This window comes from Leucopleurus acutus (assembly GCF_964270905.1).
Source record: "Leucopleurus acutus genome assembly, chromosome: 4".
Taxonomy (NCBI): domain Eukaryota; kingdom Metazoa; phylum Chordata; class Mammalia; order Artiodactyla; family Delphinidae; genus Leucopleurus; species Leucopleurus acutus.
This window is the reverse complement of record NC_139146.1, coordinates 147678484-147699740: the sequence shown is the minus strand read 5'-3', so window position 1 is coordinate 147699740 and position 21257 is coordinate 147678484. Positions and strand designations below refer to the sequence as shown.

Sequence of the window (21257 nt, the reverse complement as noted above, 5' to 3'; positions counted from 1 at the left end):
TTAACCTAAAGACTGTGTAGTTTATTATATAGACCTAAGATTTTGTTGGGAATGGAGTAAATTTGTCCTTTGGGCTCCTTTTAGTAATCAGCCAAATGAGCCATAGCCTGATAAAGTTAAAACATTAGAAATAAAAGGTGTTTGTAGCTCCCTGATAGTCAGTTAAACTGCAGTAATGACCCCAATGTATTTTATGAAATTAAACGCATGGATACACTGTAAAATATATTCTCAGAATAATTGGGTATTTACTTAACTTGCATCCTGATGTAATATTGTTTTAGAAACTCTTGAAGAACAGTTTACATATATTATCTGGAACAGTGCTGTCCAATAGAACTTTCTGTGCTATGGGAAATGTTCTCTGTGTTTCAAATAGCCACATGTGGCTGAGTAACTAGATTTTTAATTTTATTTAATTTTCATTAATTTAAATTTAAATAGTCACATGGGTTTAGAGGCTATGTTATTGAACAAAACAGATTTAAAGTAGTAATCTTTTCTTCTATATATTTCCACCAATATTGTAATCATTGAATTATGTGCACTATCACTGTATTATCTATGTCATGTACTTATTCACAAAAATACATTTTTAAGAATATTTACAGTACTAGAAAAAAAGCAATAGTCATATCATGATTGTTGAACTTAACATTTGGAATCAGTTATTTCTCAAAACATTAGATCACAACTTGAGCCAAATTGTAATTTTTTATATTATATGTCAATTTTCATTAAGCAAAATAGCGTTTTTTATATATGTCTGTCACACATTACAGACTGGATATTTACTCTGAGATCTAGATATATTTGTTGAAATGATTTTCAGATATTAAGAGTAAAGTCGAGGGCAGTTACTACAAATAGGACACAGGCACTCAACAAATAATTGGTAAATGGATAAATAGGCCCAGATAGAAAAAAACATTAAAAATGTTTTATTGGCTATATTAACCTTTTTCTTAAGGCATTAGAGAACATGCAATGAAACCTCAATTTTCAACCCAGGCAAGTGGTATTATAGCACTGTGGTATGTTACACAAATACTGATATCTTATTAAACTCATTATGGCCCTTTCCTCACAGGTGTGTTATGACTTTTTTTATTTATTGGCAGAAAGACACATCTTTACTTTGGAAAAAATATATATAATTTCTTTCATTTTATGTGGAAGATAGAAAAACATCATTTACTAGTTACTGTTACTAGTATAAAGAATCAGATTAGAATGATAATTTGCTGTCACATATCTGTGTATAGAAAGTACCCATCTATGGAGATAGTAATACTTATAATTGTCTACAAAAAGCCCTTCTATCTACACAAATACGTACATTTATAACTTGTTTTATGATTCTAGATGTATTGTCTCCCATAAATATTCATTATATTTTTGCTATAAGTATACAAAATGAAGAATTAGAAAATAATTCTTCAACAGAAATAAAATAGAGTAGCCCTTTCAGTAATTTTTGAAAAAAGGAATGCTGTTTCATTTCTAAAACAGAAGGTGCTATTAAGAAAATTCGTATCACTAGAATGTCAATGACATAACTATGTTTCAAATATGGTATTTTTTGTCTAAAGTATTTAGATCAACAGTCACAGTGTCGGTGGGTAAGATGTTTGGACAAGTCTCACAAGGCTACAGTCATGACGTTGGCCAGCTTGGGTCTCAACGTGAGGCTCATCTTCCAAGCTCAGCTGGTCGTTGGCAGAATCGAGTTCCTTGGATCAGTAGAGTTCACGGTGGCTTTGACTTCAAGGCCAGTAGGAACACACTTCTAAGATGCTTGATCTTCTTTTAAAGGCTCCTATGATGAGGTCAGGACAATCGGGATAGGCTTCTTTTATTATTGACTGAAAGACAACTTATTATCAACCTAATCACATGCCAATCCCATCATATTTACAGGTTCCACCCACACTCAGGGAGGAGGAGTATATATAGAACATGAACATCAGTGGGTGGAATCTTAGAGGCCACCTTAGAGTTCTACCTAGTATCATAACAGATGAATATGTTATCCATAAAATATACATTATCAATAGACACTGGTAATAAAAATGAGATACATATGTAATTAAAAACTACACAAATGTATTTTCATTAAACTCCTAATATATATAGTATTATTATCTAGAAAATAATGTTTCCACTATATAACCTTTCTAATTTCCTTTTCTCTTTATTTCACTTGATTCTTGTTTTTCCTGCTTCTATAGAAGGGTTTTTAACAATGGCCTTCTATGTAGTCTGTTCCTCAGAAATTTCAATCTGTTTTATAATAAAGAATTTGCTTACCTTTCATGACATTTTCAAAGTTATATTTACATTTACAAATCTCCCAAATGAACAAAAGGAAAAAAATAATTATAGCCCATGAAATAATTCTCACATGCCGATCAAGCAAATAAGAAAATTATTTTTCTGTGTCACTATTAATCTCATTAATCATTAAGTAATTGAAGACATAGAATTTTAACAAAATTAAATTTTAACAGTGTGAGGTTCAGTTACTCAGACAGTACTTCTAAGCCTTTTACAGTTTTGATAACAACCATATGTAAGACTGGAGAAAGTAAAAGAAACTGAGTATATACTGATTGACAGTCAGTTTCTTAGGGATTTTATAAAAGCGAGACATTTGAGGAATACTTTTTAAATAACACAAATAATTAATTTTAACTCTCATAACTTTTTATCTTGAGAAAAAGACTTACAGAAAAATTGCAAAAATGAGTACTTGTGATCACATATGTCACCCAGATTTCCTTAATGTTAACATTTTATATACCATAGTAAAATGATCAAAATTAATACATTAATATTCATTCAATATATTAATTATACTGTAGAGTCTATTTGGATTTCCTCTGCTTTTTTCACTAATGTCCTTTTTCTGTTATAAGGTCTAAGCCACGGTCCCACACACATGGAGCTGCGTTATCCTCCTGTCTCCTCCATTCTGTGCCAGTTCCAGAGTTTTTCCCTGACTTCACGGAGGGAGGACTGGTCATGTATTTTGTAGATCATTCCTTAATTTGAAGTTGTCTGGTATGTTTTTTATCATTAGATTTAGGTTATTAATTTTCGGCAGGAGTACCACACAAGCAACATAATCTAATTTCAACCATGATGCTGATATGTCTCTTACAGATGATGTTAACATTTATCACTTGGCTAAGATGTTGCCCATCAGGTTTCTCCACGGTCAAGTTACTGTTGTGCCCTTTTTAAATATTATATATCCTGGGGGAGATATTTTTAAGACTGTGCAAATATCCTGTTTCTCCTCAAACTTTTACCCACGGATGGATCTTGCCTCCAACAATTATTATTGTTTTATTGGTGAGTTTCTATTTCCTCACTGGAAATTGGGAATATTGGAATTATGTTTTAAGGGAGAGCTGTCCCTCTTCCCCCATTTATACATTTACACAATTATTTTTATTATTATGACCTCATGGTTATTTATTTTTTTGGGATATAATCATCCAATACTGCTGTTATTTATTTTGTTCCTCAAATTATTCCATCTTTGGCTATTGGGAGTTGTTTTAGGGAAGCTTCTGTATCTTTTTGACATAATATCATCCTTTTTTGAGCACTTCTTTTTTTCTCTAGCACCACAAGATGCTACAGGCTCATCTTGTATTTTTCACTCCCTAGCCTAGAATCAACCACTTCTACAAGGAGCCCATTTCTTTAATATGAAAATGGTTTTAGAAACCAAGATCTAGGTGCTAGGTGTACTTATTACTTTTTGTTTATCATTGCTTCTAGGTGCCTCTTTGGACAGAGCTAGAACATATATGATTATATTAACCCATTTACACTCCTCATTCAGAGATAAATAACAGTTTAGTCCCTTGTTACCCAGAGTGTCTGTGGTCTATGGATCAACAGCGTTGATATCACCTGAGGGTTTGTTAGAAACCCAGAATGCCCACCACACAACCTAATGCATCAGAATCTCCATTTAACAAGGTTGAAAAGCCCTGATTTAGACAAGAAGGTTTCTCTTATTCTCCTCAGTTAAAAATCATTTGAAGAGCTTGTTAAAACTTTTACCAAGCCCCTTCCCAGGAAATTCTTTTTCAATGGGTTTTGATATTCATGTGTTTAACTAATACTTAAGGTGATTTTTATTGTCAAGTAAGTTTAGAAATCACTGATCTACAGGTTTATCCCTGGTAGATGCAAAAATGGGAATGTCTTTAATACTTGAAATGGTGCTATCCTCAACATCAACCAGGTTATTTATTTCCCTACTGATTCTTAAATTTACATTTGTAAAGCACTTCATATATTTCAAAGTGTTTTTGTATCAGTTCGTTTGAAAAATTATCTTTCCCAAATAACCATCATCACTCTAAGCCTTCCTTCATATCACCTCCAAAGTTATATTCCTAAAAGAAAGATGAGACCATCTGACTTCTCTCTCCAGAAACATCAAAAGTGTTTCATTAGGTCTGAAACCAATTGTCTGGTATATACGGCCTTCCGTGATTTCACTCCAGTATTAACTTTCTAGCCATATCTCTCTATACGTATACACTCACCCTGTGATTTTATTCATTTTGTTCTCTCTGAATGGTATTCCTTCCCCATTTCACCCCATTTGTTCTTAGAGCATTCCATTAAGGTCCAATACCTGCCTCAAATGCTATTGCTTCCAAGATAGGATCCTGAATTCCTGTAGTTATCTGTAATAACTGCATCTAGGTATGTGCACTGCACTTAGCCATAATAGAGGTGTGTGTGATCAATTTTCTTTATTTTGCCTTATATTTATACATACGTATGTGTTCTGACTCCACCCCGTACTAGATAAGGAGAACACTGAGGATAGAAATGAGGTCATAATGGGATCATGGTTCCGTCTCTAGGCATTAATAAAGGTTAAATTGTTTCACTCTTCTCTTTACTATAGTTGATAGTGATTGGTAAATATATATGTGTTATAAGTGAGCTGGGATAACTATGACATGTTGTCAAAAACAATCATATGCCAATTATCTTTAAATAGATGTGAGATTTTCTAGTCTGTCAGATGATGACTATTCTAGCACTGCTATGTCCCAAATAAATAAATAAATAAATATTAAATAAGTGAATAAATAAATAATAAAATTAAAAAGAAAGAAAAGGGGGAAAAAACAGTTTGTATAGTTTTCCTTATGATGGAACGAGGAGAACTCTGGAAGAAGAAATAAAACATTCTATTTAAAGACATCATCCCAAACCTCAAATTGCAATGAGAACAGTTGACACAACTATTTTAGAAGGAAAACTGTAGAGCATTTTTTTCAGTATATGATATCCGATGCCTTACAACATTTTTATATTACACTTTAGGATACTTATTAGATATCAGACGTCTCTATCTTTACTTACCTAGCTAACTAATTAACTAGCTGTCTTAGAGAGGTTTTGTATAAGTGAACACTCAGAAAACATTTATAAATAAGAGTAGATGAGACTCCTGCATCTAGATAAATGCAAACTAATAGGATATGTGCTTTAGTAACCACTGGCATACTAGAGACATTGGTCTTAAAATATTCAACTCATGTTTTAAAATATTTTATTTCTCACTTGAATCACATAGCATTCATATTGACTAGTGTGATTTTGACTGGAAGACATATTACCTAGAGAAGAAAAAGTCATATTTATTCGTAAAGAATATCAATTGAAATATGTGATTTCAAGAAACAGTACTCACAAAAGATCCCAAGGAACTAGCTATTCTCTCTGAGTCAAAAATTCTGGTGTTTTTCTGATGTCATGCCTCATTTTCTCATCTTAAACATTTTCAAAGAACATTTGCGAAAAACCGTAAAGAACTAGTTTATAGCCATTGCTTACACATATCATACATGTATGGATAAATTAATAAATTTAATGTGATGTAAATATTTTAAATGTTTTGTTTTCTAGGACGGACAGTGTCCTGTTGTCAGTGAGGCTATTGATCTACTTGAGTTTCTAGAACAGAAGTTTTATGCTGGTTATTTTACCACTTAAATAATTTGCTTCTAAAAATGTGAAAATACCTAAAAGTCAAACCAATAATTACTCCAAACAATACAAAAATAAATTTTATCTCTCCGTATTATTGTGAGCATGATAATTGTTGACCAGAAAAACAAAGGTTCCCACTTACAATATGCAGGCAAATCATATCAGTTGAACAAATAAAGCTAGGACGTATGGGACAGATGGCAGACTGAATCGTATTTGAGTGAATTATGGTATAAGAAAAAAAATCAAATATCAAAACAATGTCATCAGTTAATTTTTACTAAACAACAAAAAGTCAGTTAATAATGACAAAATTATAGGAAAAATGAAGATACGTCACCTTTGTTTAATGATTGGACTCTTTTGGTGACTAATGTCATTAAGTCTCTCTCTTGTGATATGAGGGAGCTAAGATGTAAATTCAGGAGATCTTTTTTAGTACATGAACCAGAGGTGGAAGGCACAGAGCTTTATCCCTCTGATGCCTTAACATCCCTATAAGATCAGTGGGATTTAATCAAATCTCAGTTGGTTATGCAGAGAGAAAAAAGTGATCCCAGGAGTAGAAGATATTCATTCACCAATGCCTAGTCTGCCTAAAATGTAAGTTCAGTTGGCATATTTCATTTGTGTGTGTGTCCATTTCTAAACAAAGCCTCACAGGGATTTTTTTTTTTTTTTTTTTTTTTTTTTTTTTTTTTGCGGTACGCGGGCCTCTCACTGTTGTGGCCTCTCCCGTTGTGGAGCACAGGCTCCAGACGCGCAGGCCCAGCGGCCACGGCTCACGGGACTAGCGGCTCCGCGGCATGTGGGATCCTCCCGGACCGGGGCACAAATCCGTGTCCCCTGCATCGGCAGGCGGACTCTCAACCACTGCGCCACCAGGGAAGCCCGGGATATTTTTATAATACCATTTCATATGAAGAAAACTATTATTTCTTAACGTAATTCCTTTTTTTCTTTTCTCTCATGTGATAATTAGTACATAGGCCAATAACAATCTATTCAATAAAAGTGCAACTTTAAATTACTGAGGTCATTTATAAATAAAAGCGTTAAATCTTAAAACAACATTAAAACAGAAAATGAAAAATCTTGACCCACATGAAATTTTTGCTTCTCTGAAGGTAAAATTTTAGTCTCAAGGTAAAATATTAGTTTATAGAGAAATTTTTAGAGGGGATATAAAATAAAAGTGGAATATCAAATAGAATATTTTTTTAAAAGGATAGAAAGCATATCCTAAATTTCCCATTGATAATTTAGTAGGGCTAGGTAATCACAGAAAGTAGCCATCTATTTTTACTTTTTTTTTTTTTTTTTTTTTGCGGTACGCGGGCCTCTCACTGTTGTGGCCTCTCCCGTTGCGGAGCACAGGCTCCGGACGCGCAGGCTCAGCGGCCATGGCTCACGGGCCCAGCCGCTCCGCGGCATGTGGGATCTTCCCGGACCGGCGCACGAACCCGTGTCCCCTGCATCGGCAGGCGGACTCTCAACCACTGCGCCACCAGGGAAGCCCCTATTTTTACCTTTTTTTTTAAATTTATTTATTTATTTTTTTTTTATTTTTACCTTTTTGATGAACAAAGTGAGAAGCTGAAGTAAAGTCAATTTATTGGAGTTACCAGTGAAAAGAAGCTTAAGGCATTATAACCTAAGACGTACAAGATTTAGAATGCATGCAACGCCATTTTAAAGCAGGGTAATTCCACATTAAAACAAAGGTCATATAATTTTCTAGTGCTGACCTCCAGCCACTTTATTTGGTCAGAAAACACGAGTCTTAGAATAACTTTGTTTTTCATTCTAAAGGCAGGAGAAATTGGTAGACAGAATATATGGCTCCCTATTTAGTATGATTTGAGAAACCAAAAGCCACAAAACATCTGTTTTGAGCAGAAAACATGCCCTGAATTTTTGTGTCAGAAGTCATTCCTTCTGGATAAGAAGTAATCTATTAAAATAAAAATGTTGTCCCAGTCCCTTATCAACTTCCAGCAGGCTAGCTGAATTAATTACCTAAAAGGGGTCAGGGCGGTGAGGGCCAGGCCACAGCATCAGTGTGTTTTGACAGGGAAGTTACAAAAAGTGATGACCTCTGGCTTAGAAAGTGCACAATGAAATACAACGTCCCAATAATGAATTCTGAATATCCAGGGAGCAATAATACTCTAAAACAGACCTGGAGAAGATCATAGAAATGGACATGACAGGAATACACCAAAGGGTGTGAGAGCATTGGAAAAAAACTATGTTACATTTTACACTTTAGTCTTGGGCCTGTCAAATGTAAAACATAAGGTGCTTTGATACAAGCCCCGGAAACCGAATTTTGCTCACTTCATTAAAAAAAAAAAATTATTTTAAGGATATGCACCAGCTTACAGAAACAAAGGGAAAGCCAAACACCAAACAGGCCTCAAGAAGAGCAGACACATGGTAATATCAGGGAACTAAGAGAGCGGGATCAGTTACACAATTTGCAAGGCCCAGTGAAAAATAAAAAGTACAAGGCTCCTTGTTTAAAAATTGAGACTTTCCAGTTAGTAATAGCAGAACATTAAACCAAATGTAGGACCTTCTAAGAACCAGATCCTGTGTGACTGTTGAAGGTGCAAGCCTGTGCATTTGGCTCTGGGTTTCAGGAATGAATGGGTAATCTCTTCAAGGCTCCACCATTAGAATAAGTTGGCTACTGTGGTTTTCTGTCCCTGTGCTGTGTTGCTCAAGATTCATATTTCTGGAAACCACCAGAGGTTGTTTGTAGGCCAAATTATGTGACCACACAAAAGAAGAGATAAGAGGACCTTGTTTAGCAATCCCATCAAGATTGCATGCAATCATGGGGGAGAGGAGGGACTTTCTCAAAAGAAAATGAAGGCATTTTTTAGCAAAGAAAGGGGAAGAATTTGTTTATTGTGCAGAAAAAAAACAACATACGTTCACATAAGAAGAAAAAAGAGTCCATTCTAACACTACTATGACCAACTTCTAAGAAGTTGCCTCTAAGAATATTAATAGTTTATTTTATAACAGTGCTCCAGTAACGCCTCCTTCGGATCAGAGGCACTCGACTTTAAATATCCCCAAATTGTTCACTGCAGTGATTCTAGGAAACTTTTTTAAAAAACAAAATTGTTTTCAGGTAAATTTCCCAATATAAATTATTATAGTATAATATCCTACTCTTCTATGAAACTATTGAAGAATAAGATAAAAAATGTTTTAGATGAAAAAGAGATAGAAAGATCATAGAAAGTACCCTGAAGTAATATTAGCTTATATTTTCCAATCAATACGTATTTATGACCTTTAGAGTCTGGCTTAGTGAGCCCATTGACTTTTTGCCAAGCAGCTGTCTCTGGAGGGAGCAAACGGATTAGGACACAGACTCTGGAGCCAAAATTGTTGAATTTAAAGCCCAGTTTTGCTATTTGCATCCTGTTCAGTCTCTGCATCTTAGATTCCTCCTCTGTAGATTAGTAATACCATAATTGACTATTAAAATATCTTAAAAGGTGACAATTTAGAACACAATTCAGACTGCTCATTAAAGAAAACATTTTTTTTTTTCAGGCATTGCAAAGTAGGTATAGGGGCTTCCCTGGCAGTCCAGTGTTTATGACTCTGCGCTCCCAAAGTAGGGGGCACGGGTTCCATCCCTGGTCTGGGAACTAAGATCCTGCATGCCCCACGGCGTGGCCAAAAAAAAAGAAGAAAAAAAAAAGTAGATATAAAGCAACTTAATACAGTCATTTTGGGAAGACTTGTTTTAGGAATGGAACTTCATTTCTTTCTGAGGAATTTTTTTTTCCTGTTATACTTCCTTAAATGGGTAGTTGTCTCTGGAGAGGAAAGAGCAAAATGGAGGTTTTCTTTTATCAGCTCTTCTTTGGTTGTGAAAAAAAAAAAGGGCTGGGTATTTTCTTTTTCATCCTTGTCTCTGTTTCAAAGACAACTGAACATTGATACCAATCTGTGTTTCTGCTGCTTGTGTGAAAGAGAAACCATCGTATGCCACCAGCACCCACCGTTATCTGGTTTTAAATGTCGAGTACACTTAAGCATAGGAAGAAAGAAACTGAGATAACATTCAAAGAGGAATATATTGGAGACAGAGTCCAACAATCTAAGTGTGTCTTCCAGACAGGAGTTAGGAAAAGATTCATCAACAGAAACCTAAAACATTTTGCAGCTTCTGACTTATCTAACCTTCTGATTTATAGCCACATATCATGTTTATATTACTGTTTGTCTATGTTTGTGCTATACTGATGAATAATGGAAAGGTAATTCAGCTACTTTAAACTGAAGCATTTAAATCAGTTCAGCTATGACACTCTGTCTTTATGTCAGTCCTTTCAAGGTCTAGCCTCAGATTCTCTTACTGGCCTCAAGGATTTTTTGTTTGTTCCTTGCAACAGATATTTATACCTTGACAGTTCTATGATGTATAATTATGTATAAATGGTGCTATATGCTTTTCATTTACACAAATAATCTGGCCTGCTATTTGTACCAAGTACGGTGGTTCTCCATTTCAGAGAGAAAAGATTGACACCTTTTTCTTTCTTGTCCATTCATGGTTAAGTTTGCTATTGTTTACAAAAAAACTACATTTTTAGAATCAGCACCATTTGATGGTTCTACATGTTGATAGTGTGCTTTTACTGTCATAATGTTTATTATTATAATGTTTAACATAGAAATTTGAATTAAATTCAGCACCTGTTTTGAGACAGTTTTTTAATAAGCCATCTAAACATCTTCCAAGAAAACTATTTACTATAAGATTTCACAAATCTTATTTCTTAGGACATGAATAGGTATTACGGGTGCTCAATAGATAATTATTGAAAGAATGGACAAATGAATGAATGTTTAAGGAATACAGTTGTAAAGTTAGCTGGATTCTTTACTAGGATTATTCAGCTATTATTATGCTGAATATAAGTTTTTTAAAACATATTTGATCATTAATATTTTGCTAAAAATAAAAAGCAATTATACTTTTTAGCCCCCAAATCTATACCTGTGTTTTATGTCACATGCGGGCAATCTCTAATAGGACTGCGTTTGCAGGACAGCTGTGTTCTAGTTACTGTGCACTGCAGCTGCAATTCAAACTGACCATCAAGAGGCTGGACTGTGACCTTGTATTCCACTAATCCAAACTGTATATAATATCATAATTGACTGTTCAGTATCTTAAAAGGTGATATAATTTAGGATATAATTACAACTGGTAATTGGAGAAAACAATACTTACTTATTGATATCCAGTTAATCTTCAGGTACTTTCTAATTTTTCTTAATCTTACTTTAGGCACAAAGTTGTAACTCAAAATAAGTGGGATACTACACATTGTCTTCTATATTATTAAAAATGAGGTTTTCTCATTCAAACAATTGTACCTCCACTATAACTTTATATTACATAAAATAGTTCTCCCCAAGAACAAGAATCTTCCTTCTTAGGAGGACCTAAATTTAAACCCAGAAGCTATGAAAATTCAGTTACACTTTCTTCTCGTGCAACTACAGTTGACCCTTGAACAACACGGCTCTGAACCGTGCTAGTCTGTTATACATGGATTTTTTTTTTTCAGTAAATATATAGTTGGCCCTGCATATCCGTGGGTTTCATATATGCAGATTCAATCAACCCAGGATCCCAAATAATACATGATCCAGTGTTGATTGAATCCTGGGATATGGAGCTCATGGAGTTGGAGAGCCGACTGTGGAATTTGAGCATACATGGATTTTGATATACATCCTTTGTCCTGGAACCAATCTCCTGCAGATACTGAGGGACAGTGGTACTTGATATCTATATTCATACTCCACATGAGTTTCTATCATTTCATCATTGTTATTTCTGTCATTGTTGTTGTTTTAATTCTACTTGTTTTAGTTCTACTTCTTTCTGTATCTACCCATAACGTACTGACTACCTTAAATAGTTTTGCCTAGGTAAAGCTGCAAAGATAAATCTGGAAAGTGATCCATGGGAAATTGCAATATGTAAACCCGTTATTTAGGATTCATAAGGTAGAATTCTTAGCACACGTGTTTAGTGTATGTGAAATTGCCATATATTAACTTATTCAACAGCGACTTGGACATATAAGGCTCAAGGAAGGAGAGTGTCACCTTATTCGGTGTTACTGGACCAAAAGGAAGAGACAGCTAGTGCAGCCTGAGGTAGCCGGAAGGGTTGGAGAGGATTTCCTGGGAGAGACGGTGCACTAACCCAGGCTTAAAGGATAAGTATAAATGAGCCACATTATGTCAAAACTCACATATATCCTGGGGAAAATCATATCCAGTGAGTGTGATAAGATACATCTAACCTGTTCTGCTATTACACTACGTGTTTTGTTTGTCTTACTAAGGCGAGTGGCACAGTGGGCTGGAGATACACCCCTGGAATTCATGTATTTAAAAGTAAGCCCAGGGGCTTCCCTGGTGGCGCAGTGGTTGAGAGTCCGCCTGCTGATGCAGGGGACGTGGGTTCGTGCCCCGGTCTGGGAGGATCCCACATTGCCGCGGAGTGGCTGGGCCCGTGAGTCATGGGCGCTGAGCCTGCGCGTCTGGAGCCTGTGCTCCACAATGGGAGAGGTCACAGCAGTGAGAGGCCCGCGCGTAACGCAAAAAAAAAAAAAAAAGTAAGCCCAGGTGCTTTTTGTGTATGTAGGAGTGAGTTTGACAAGATATTTAGAAATTCTTGATTTTGGGTAATACGGAAAATTTCACTTTTCTAGTTGAAATTGAATGTAGACCATCACAGTGCCTTTTGTTACCTCAAGAATGGAATCTGGGAAATTTGGTTGATAAGTGTGATGGAGGTTTTACTAATCTTTCTCAAACTGATAAAGTTTTGTGGTTCTAAAAATGTACTCAAAGTCAAAATCTCCAATTCTTTTAGCTTTGAAAAGCATTGGAGTTTTACAGTTTCCTTGCCGCTACGTATTATGCCAGTAATTTTAGGTATTGCCTTTATGTCAAGTTACAGCACAAGAATTGATTTTCTGTTTGGAAACACTACTTCCTATATTATACTTTCATGGCTAATACTTATTACACTTAGTTTGCCAGATCTTGAATATTTTAAAAAGGTGAAGGGCATAGAAAAGTCTTTTAAAACTATGTAATTGACTGTAGGTTGTATTAACTTTTAGCATATCTTCAGTGGTATGTATTATATCAGAATTTTTATTGTAATAGACCCTAGCTGCAATATTTGTAAAAAATTGCATTTTGTAAAGGTTACTTAGATACCTAGAGGCAAATTGAAGACATTCTATAGTTTTGTTGTGTTTTTTAAGAATGTTCTGATGTAATACAAATTATTGTAAGCAAATATCAGTTACATATTTTTTTTATAAATTTTCTTATAAATTATATCTAAAAACCCATTGTGTGCTCTCCTTAAATGGTCATAAGAGGAGACTTTTACATACAAATTCTTAAAATGATGACATTAACTTCTAAATATCTTATGCGATAATGAAATAGGATGGGTTTTATAGTGATAGTTTGGTTCTGAAAGATTAATCAAATTCCCTCCATGATATGGATGTGAAGCAAGACCTTGGTACTTTTCTGACTTATTCTCCTGATATTGAAGGGAAAAGGGCAGGCAGTAAGTAGTATTGGGAAAAAATTATTTTCTAAAATATAATTTACATCTCTAAAAATGATGATTCTCATTTTACTGATTGTATTACCCTACAAATATGAAACTCTTATAGCTGAAAAAAATTCGTTTAAAAAAAAGAAAGAAGTTTCATAGTAAGGCAAGTCATATTAGAGCTTGAATTTGTGACTTTAAAAAAAAAAGATGGGATTCCCTGGTGGCGCAGTGGTTGAGAGTCCGCCTGCCAATGCAGGGGACGCGGGTTCGTGCCCCGGTCTAGGAAGATCCCACATGCTGCAGAGCGGCTGGGCCCGTGAGCCATGGCCACTGAGCCTGTGTGTCCCGAGCCTGTGCTCCGCAAGATTATTTTTTCAAAGCAAATATAAAATAATAAATTGTGTATTTCTTTCACTAAAAAAATCTTAAATTAATTATAATATGTAAATTATATAAATTATAATATATAAAGTACACCAAATAGGTAACTATAAAATATATATCTTAGATAACTATAGAAGATGCCAAGTGTCTAAAATATATTTATAGAATTCCGTCACCAATCAAGACATTAACTATAAAATAATATAGTAAAACTCTTTCCCATTTTTAGATGATTTTCATGTTTATAAATGCATTTGAAAGTAAATTTAATAACAGTTTACTACAGTGGAATTGAACTATTTTAAAAAGCTCTTTGGTATCATAGTGAGATAGTTATTTCTCAGAGATCAGATTTTGTTTGACTTTAATATGTTTTCCTTGTATAGTTCAAAATTTTCCAAATGAAATCACTTCCATGGAGTGGTGGATGAGAGGGTGGGAAAATTTTCCTGACCCCCAGAATAGAGAAGTGTAAAATAAGGAAAATGTTGAAGATAGGAGTCTGCAAACATATCAGAGAATTGATGTTGTTTACATGATGAATTGCCTGGAAGACTAGGAAGAGAAGAAGGAACTTAAGGTTTTTAAAAAATATTTGATTGATTATCTGTTAGACACAGGAAGACCAGCCAGTTTATGAGGTTTTCTAAATTGAGAATCACTTCTGTAATATCAGGGAACAATAAATTAAAATTTAATCTCTATCTATATAAAATATTTTTGATAATTCTGTGCCCTCAACTTTCTGACAGCTTGAGTGCTCTGGCAAAGAAAAATGATTACACTATTAATTCAATCATAGCATAATTAAAACTTACAATATCTACAATTAAATGAGTAATTGCAAAGTGAAAAATGTATACATGTGCACAGACAGATTTTGTTGTATATCTTTGTATGTGGGAACATGGGAGTTTTTAAACAATAATTTGAGTCACTCTTTGCTGAACTTTATTGTACTACGTTCATCTCTATATTTATCAATTCTAATTCTTTTTCTTACAGAAATGATCTTTAAACTGGATCTTAAATGACATGTGAAAACAAAAGTAGAGAATGGCAGGGAGAAACATGGATGACATTAATGGCATGGAGAAAAGTTGCTAAACAAAGGCAATAAACTCAGTCATTTCTTTTTATGATTAAACAACTACTTTCAAAGTTTGTATGAGTAGATTTACATTCATAGTATATCTGCATTCTTGAAAATTTTGGAGAAGGAAATTCTAACTGTTGTAGGGAATAGGAGTCCTTACTATTTAATCTTATTCCCTAAGATCGTAACCTAATATTTTACTACTGTAGCTTCAGTGAAAATAACATAGATAAATACAAGTATATTTAAAATTTTAACCCTATTAAAAGATGATGCAAAAAAAAAAAAAGATGATGCAGTATGAAGAAAAGAGCACTGGACTAGAAGTCAGGAGACTGGAATTCTACACCTTCTAGCTGTGTGACACTTAGAAAATTAATTTAGGTTTGAGCTCCTTATATATTAAATAGGAATGTTAAACTAGATCTATAATGCTTTCTGTAGCACTAAATTTGATTGTTCTTTTGATATGAGATGCAAAGGAGATTTCCTTGAAGAAGTGATGTATTTTAAGGCAAGATCTGGAAGGTGGGTAAGCGACACTTTTTCATGCAGATAGAAGAACATATGTAAAGTTCCTGAGGCAGGTTGGAGCTTGGCACGTTTCAGGGCCTGAATGAAGAGCAGTGTGATTGGAACTTAAAAAACAAGGAGGTAGTTGTTAGCCGATGAAGTGTGGTGAGGCAGACAGTTGCTAGATTATGGAGAACCTTGTTGGTTGTGTTAAGGTATTTGGATTTTATCTTACCTTTCCCCATATCTTGCCTTTCTTATACCCATCACTTAAGCTACTAGTGAAATCCTCCTCATATGTAAATTCATATGTAAATGTAAAATATCAACACGTTCTTATAACCACTGTCCTCCTGTGGAAGGATGGATGCTGGTTTCATCCCTTCCAGAAATACAGCTAAATATCCAATTATAATACAATTTGAGATACAAGTATTTTCCTAAGATGACACTTTCAGTTACACCATATATTTTGAAAGAAAACATAAGAAACATGCATGGTTTATTCATCAACCAAGCCTTTTTGTAGTTAGTTCCCTAAACATTTTTTTGTTAGATTCTGGGATGCCAGTTCATGAATATAGATTTATACCTTCATGCCTGTCTTAGAATTATTCAAAGCTAAGATTTAATTTACCATAAATAATCTGGGCCTTTTTGAAATGAGGTTTAAATAACATTAAGTTTCCCAAAGTATGGTTTTTAAAAACACAATATTATTTTCTTCAAATCTACTTATGGAGCTTTGGAAGGCAGTTATATACATATGCTTATTTATTATGCTGTACAAATGGAGATTACTTTTACTTTTCATTCCTTGGAAATCTAGTTCAGAAATCATAGGCACATTTTAAAGTGTAAATCATTGCGATCCCTAATGACCACAGATATTTGCTCTCATGAAAGGTGTCAGTACACTAAATAAGGAGTAGCTCCTATGACAGGTAGGAGCGTCAATCTTTTGCAACTGACATTTTCTTGTATTTTGTTAGTAATTTGGGCCATTATGTTGGGAAGTTTTCAAATGATTGAAGAATACATATGGGTGGGAAGAAAATATCTCAGTATCCAAATGATAGTTCTAGTTATAACCAAATGATTAAAAAATAAGGAAAATACTTTTATTTTCTCTTCCTGGTAAGGAAAAATTCTTTAATCACTGTATAGTTTATGTCAAGATATATATTTTCCCATTAAACTTATCTGTCATACTAAAAATAGAATTGCAGCAGAACTTTTGAACTAGCTTGGTAGAAAATTTCTTTCACACAAAGGATCCCAGTGACAAAAGTACAGAGTCAATTCACCATAGTAGTTTGAGTCAAACGTTTTAAATACCAGTTGAAACTCTCCAGTTTCTCAAGTTGAAACTTTCAAGAATATAGTTAATGTAACATTTATGAATTTTGCTGTTAATTTTACACAAAAGCTTTATTATCTAAAACGTACAGACTAAGAAAGGCCCATAAGTCTCAATTTGACTCTCTAAATGTTACTAAATTTTCAATTATAAAGACTTGGTTGGTATTTATAATCAACAAGGCAAGTGAAAATATTACTGAGCAATTCTAGCAAAGATTCATGGAGATGATACAGAGAGGGTGAAGTGTATATGGATGTGCTCAGTGGAGATTACATTGTCTTTGTTTTTTGTTTGCAGTAGTTATGGTGATTAATGAACCACTGTATCGGGCTTCAGTATCTTACCCTTTGTGTGTGTGTGTGAAGTGAACGGACTATCTGTTTTGATATAAAGCACATTTCTTCAGTTTTCTGGACAATAATAATTCAGAGTGTTGGCAGACAGAGAGCTATATATCCTGAAGTACATGAATTGCATCATCTCATGAGCCCTCCTAATGCAGGAACAGGAGAGCACCTGAACCTTGCTCTACCCTCCCGGCCTTATTATGGGTTGTCTGTGCCAGGGGAAACTATGACTTCATATTAGAGACTTTTCTCCTTTTCTCATCAATTACAGGGATGGATTTTTTTAGGTGTATTTGCCCAGAGACACATGGGTATTTTGGGCCCAATCATAGTCTATTGTTAAACACATTAGTATTCAAAATATTTAATAATTGTAATTCCCCAGGCACCAATCAATCAGAAATACAATGACCATAAATATAGACTAGGATACCTGTGCTGGCCTGTGCAGCTGAGTAGCAGACCTGATTAACAGCCCATTTTACTAACTGACTCAACCTAATGAAGAATGGTTTTGATTATTGTGGTGTTGCAGCCCACTATTTTTCATGTAGAAATAAATGGATTTGTTTTCCATATGGGAAAGAATATTAGCTGTTATTTTTTGGTATCAATTATTAAGCAGTTAATGTTCATGGTGAGCCTCTTGAGGTCAGTGACAGAGTCCTATTAATCTCTGCAACACCAGCCGCTGTTGCTCTGCTGGACACAATGTGGATGTTTTCCATAACTGTGACATAATGCCATCGTTCTCTTTCTTGTTGGAATTAAGGATAGATCCAAACTTTTGAAGTGTAAAACAAATGGCTAATTTTATCTTCTAAGTACATTTCTGCATATGGTCCATTCGTAACTGTCTGAAACAGCAGTGATCCTTAGTTGTGTAAATGCTAAACTGGAATCCTTAGAATCTCAGTAATTTCCTGAAATTAGTTGCAGAACTTCACACTGGTGTGGTTTGTGAAAGCTTTTTCAGTCTTTACTGATGTTTAGATACATAATAGGACAAATAGGTTCAAAGAAACAGCAATCTAATTAAAAGGAATTATAAAATTGTTAGTTTATTTTATTGTACGAGTGCTGGGAAATTTGGAACCGTGGGTGGCAGCCCTGCATTACATAAAAATTCACCTTCCAGAAAAATGTCTGTGTACAAATGAGAGTTGTATGCATAGATTATTACAAAGAATTGCTCATTCACGCATTACTGTATTTGTTTGTTCAACTTCAATTATACAGTTATTTACTGAGTCAGCTTAATATGTGCCAGACACCAGGCAAGTTCACAACTTAAACCTGATAAATCTTTGAAAATTCTATTATAACTAAAATACTGTTACTTGTGCTGTGAATTTTAATTTTTATATTTTATTTTCTTATTGGTCTTCGACACTAAAATATAAACCTTTAAGAATGATCGTATAGCTCACTACAAGTTGTATATAATTAAAATGAATCAGTCATATCTAATAAAATATATTTATTTTTAAAATTTTTTATTTTATATTGGAGTATAGGTGATTAACAATGTCGTGATAGTTTCAGGTGTACAGCAAAGTGATTCAGTTATACATATACATGCATCTATTCTTTTTCAAATTCTTTTCCCATTTAGGTTGCAGCATAATATTGAGCAGAGTTCCCTGTACTGTACAGTAGGTTATTGTTGGTTGTCTATTTTAAATATAGCAGTGTGTACATGTCAGTCCCAAACTCCCTAACTATCCCTTCCCCTGTGGTAACCAGAGGTCTCTAAGTCTGTGAATCTGTTTCTGTTTTGTAAATAAGTTTAATTGTATCATTTCTTTTTAGATTTTGCATATAAGCAATATCATACAATATTTGTCTTTCTCTGTCTGACTTCACTCAGTATGACAATCTCTAGGTCCATCTATATTGCTGCAAATGGCATTATTTCATTCTTTCTAAATGGCTGGGTAATATTCCATTGTATATATGTACCACATCTTCTTTATCCATTCATCTGTCGATGGACATTTAGGTTGCTTCCATGTCTTGGCTATGGTAAACAGTGCTGCAGTGAACATTGGGGTGCATGTTTTTTTATGGATATATGCCCAGGAGTGGGATTGCAGGATCATATGGTAGCTCTATTTTTAGTTTTTTATAGGAAACTCCGTACTGTTCTCCATAGTGGCTGTATCAATTTACATTCCCACCAACAGTGCAAGAGGATTCCCTTCTCTCCACACCCTCTCCAGAATTTATTGTTTGTAGATTTTTTGATGATGGCCATTCTGACCGGTGTAAGGTGATATCTCATTGTAGTTTTGATTTGCATTTCTCTAATAAGTAGTGATGTTGAACATCTTTTCATGTGCCTCTTGGCCATCTGTATGTCCTCTTTGGAGAAACGTCTATTTAGGTCTTCTGCCCATTTTTTGACTGGGTTGTTTGTTTTGATGATATTAAGCCACATGAAAATATATTTTAAAAATAAAAATATAAATGATGCTTTGTGTAATTATAGGTATGTTTTATTTTTTTCAATTATTGTTTTTGTTCATTTGCTTGCTTGTTTATGAGATGCAGAATCTTGTGACTAAGAGCTCGAGTGCACTGCTTGCGTTCAAATCTCTGCTCTGTTGCTTGTTTGCTGTATTGCCATCAGCATGTACCTTAACTTCTTTGAGATTCAAATCCCTCAACTGTGAAATGGGGATTTTAATACCTCAAAGAGTTGTATGAGTATTAAGTGGTTTAGCATATATGAAGTCCTTACAGGACTACCTGAGATACATTAATTATTATTGTATATATATGCATGTTAAATGGCTGGTAGGAAAAAAAAATCTTATCCTGCTTATGTACTTAGGTTGGTTCATCTCAGGTCAACTTCTTAATAGCTATTTTAATTTGAGAAAAATTACTTTTCTGGGCCTATTTTCTCATGTGTAAAATGAAGATACTCATTATAGCTACCTCTTGGTTTTGTTCAAGGTTTGGATAAATTAACACACATGAAGTGGTTAGCACAGTGCTTGGCCCACAGTCAATCCTCAAAAAATGTTAGCTATGACTATTTATTTATTATTTCATTGTAAATGTAAAGTGGGGATAGTAATTAATATGATCACTTCAAATAACAATTGTGATCTTGAATATACCCATGAAGACAAGTCAACAATTGTGTGATCCAAAAATGTGTTTCTTTGCTAATTATCCGATACTTTATAAATTGTTATACTATTTGTGAATAATCAGATTTGGATAAAATTAACCAAGGACGTATTTTTTTATTTGCGTCTTTGCCTGACCTTGGTGGCTGGCTCCAAGGCAACTCTGTTTTTCCTCAATTTAGGTTGCCAAGTGACCTTGTCATATACTTCAGTAAATAATATACATAAAAGCTATTGAAATTGAGCATAAGTTTCATAAATATCCTGAGCTATGTTATAGTATTGCCATTATTGTATAGGCCCATTAGTTTTGGGGTTTTTTTTGCGGTACGCGGGCCTCTCACTGTTGTGGCCTCTCCCATTGTGGAGCACAGGCTCCGGACGCGCAGGCTCGGCGGCCATGGCTCACGGGCCCAGCCGCTCCGCGGCATGTGGGATCCTCCCGGACCGGGGCATGAACCCGTGTCCCCTGCCTCGGCAGGCGGACTCTAAACCACTGCGCCACCAGGGAAGCCCCTTTATTTTTATTTATTTATTTATTTATTTTAGGCCCATTAGTTTTAATGAATGGAAACAAATTTAGAAAAACTCATTAAAAATGACTATTTTCATAGGCTGCTCTTTTCATACTATTTTTATATCTGCCTCATAGGCATATTTGGAAAGTTGTTAATCTTAATATCTTTTCTTTATATATACCTTCAATATAAGCGTGTTAATTTCAAAATGCAGTACTTAA

General features: G+C 34.4%; 1 protein-coding gene across 1 annotated transcript in view; it reads left to right on the top strand.

Moving 5' to 3' along the window:
• CCSER1 (coiled-coil serine rich protein 1) overlaps nt 1-21257 on the top strand; it is a 1268926-nt gene that overhangs the window by 431427 nt on the left and 816242 nt on the right. The window lies entirely within an intron of this gene.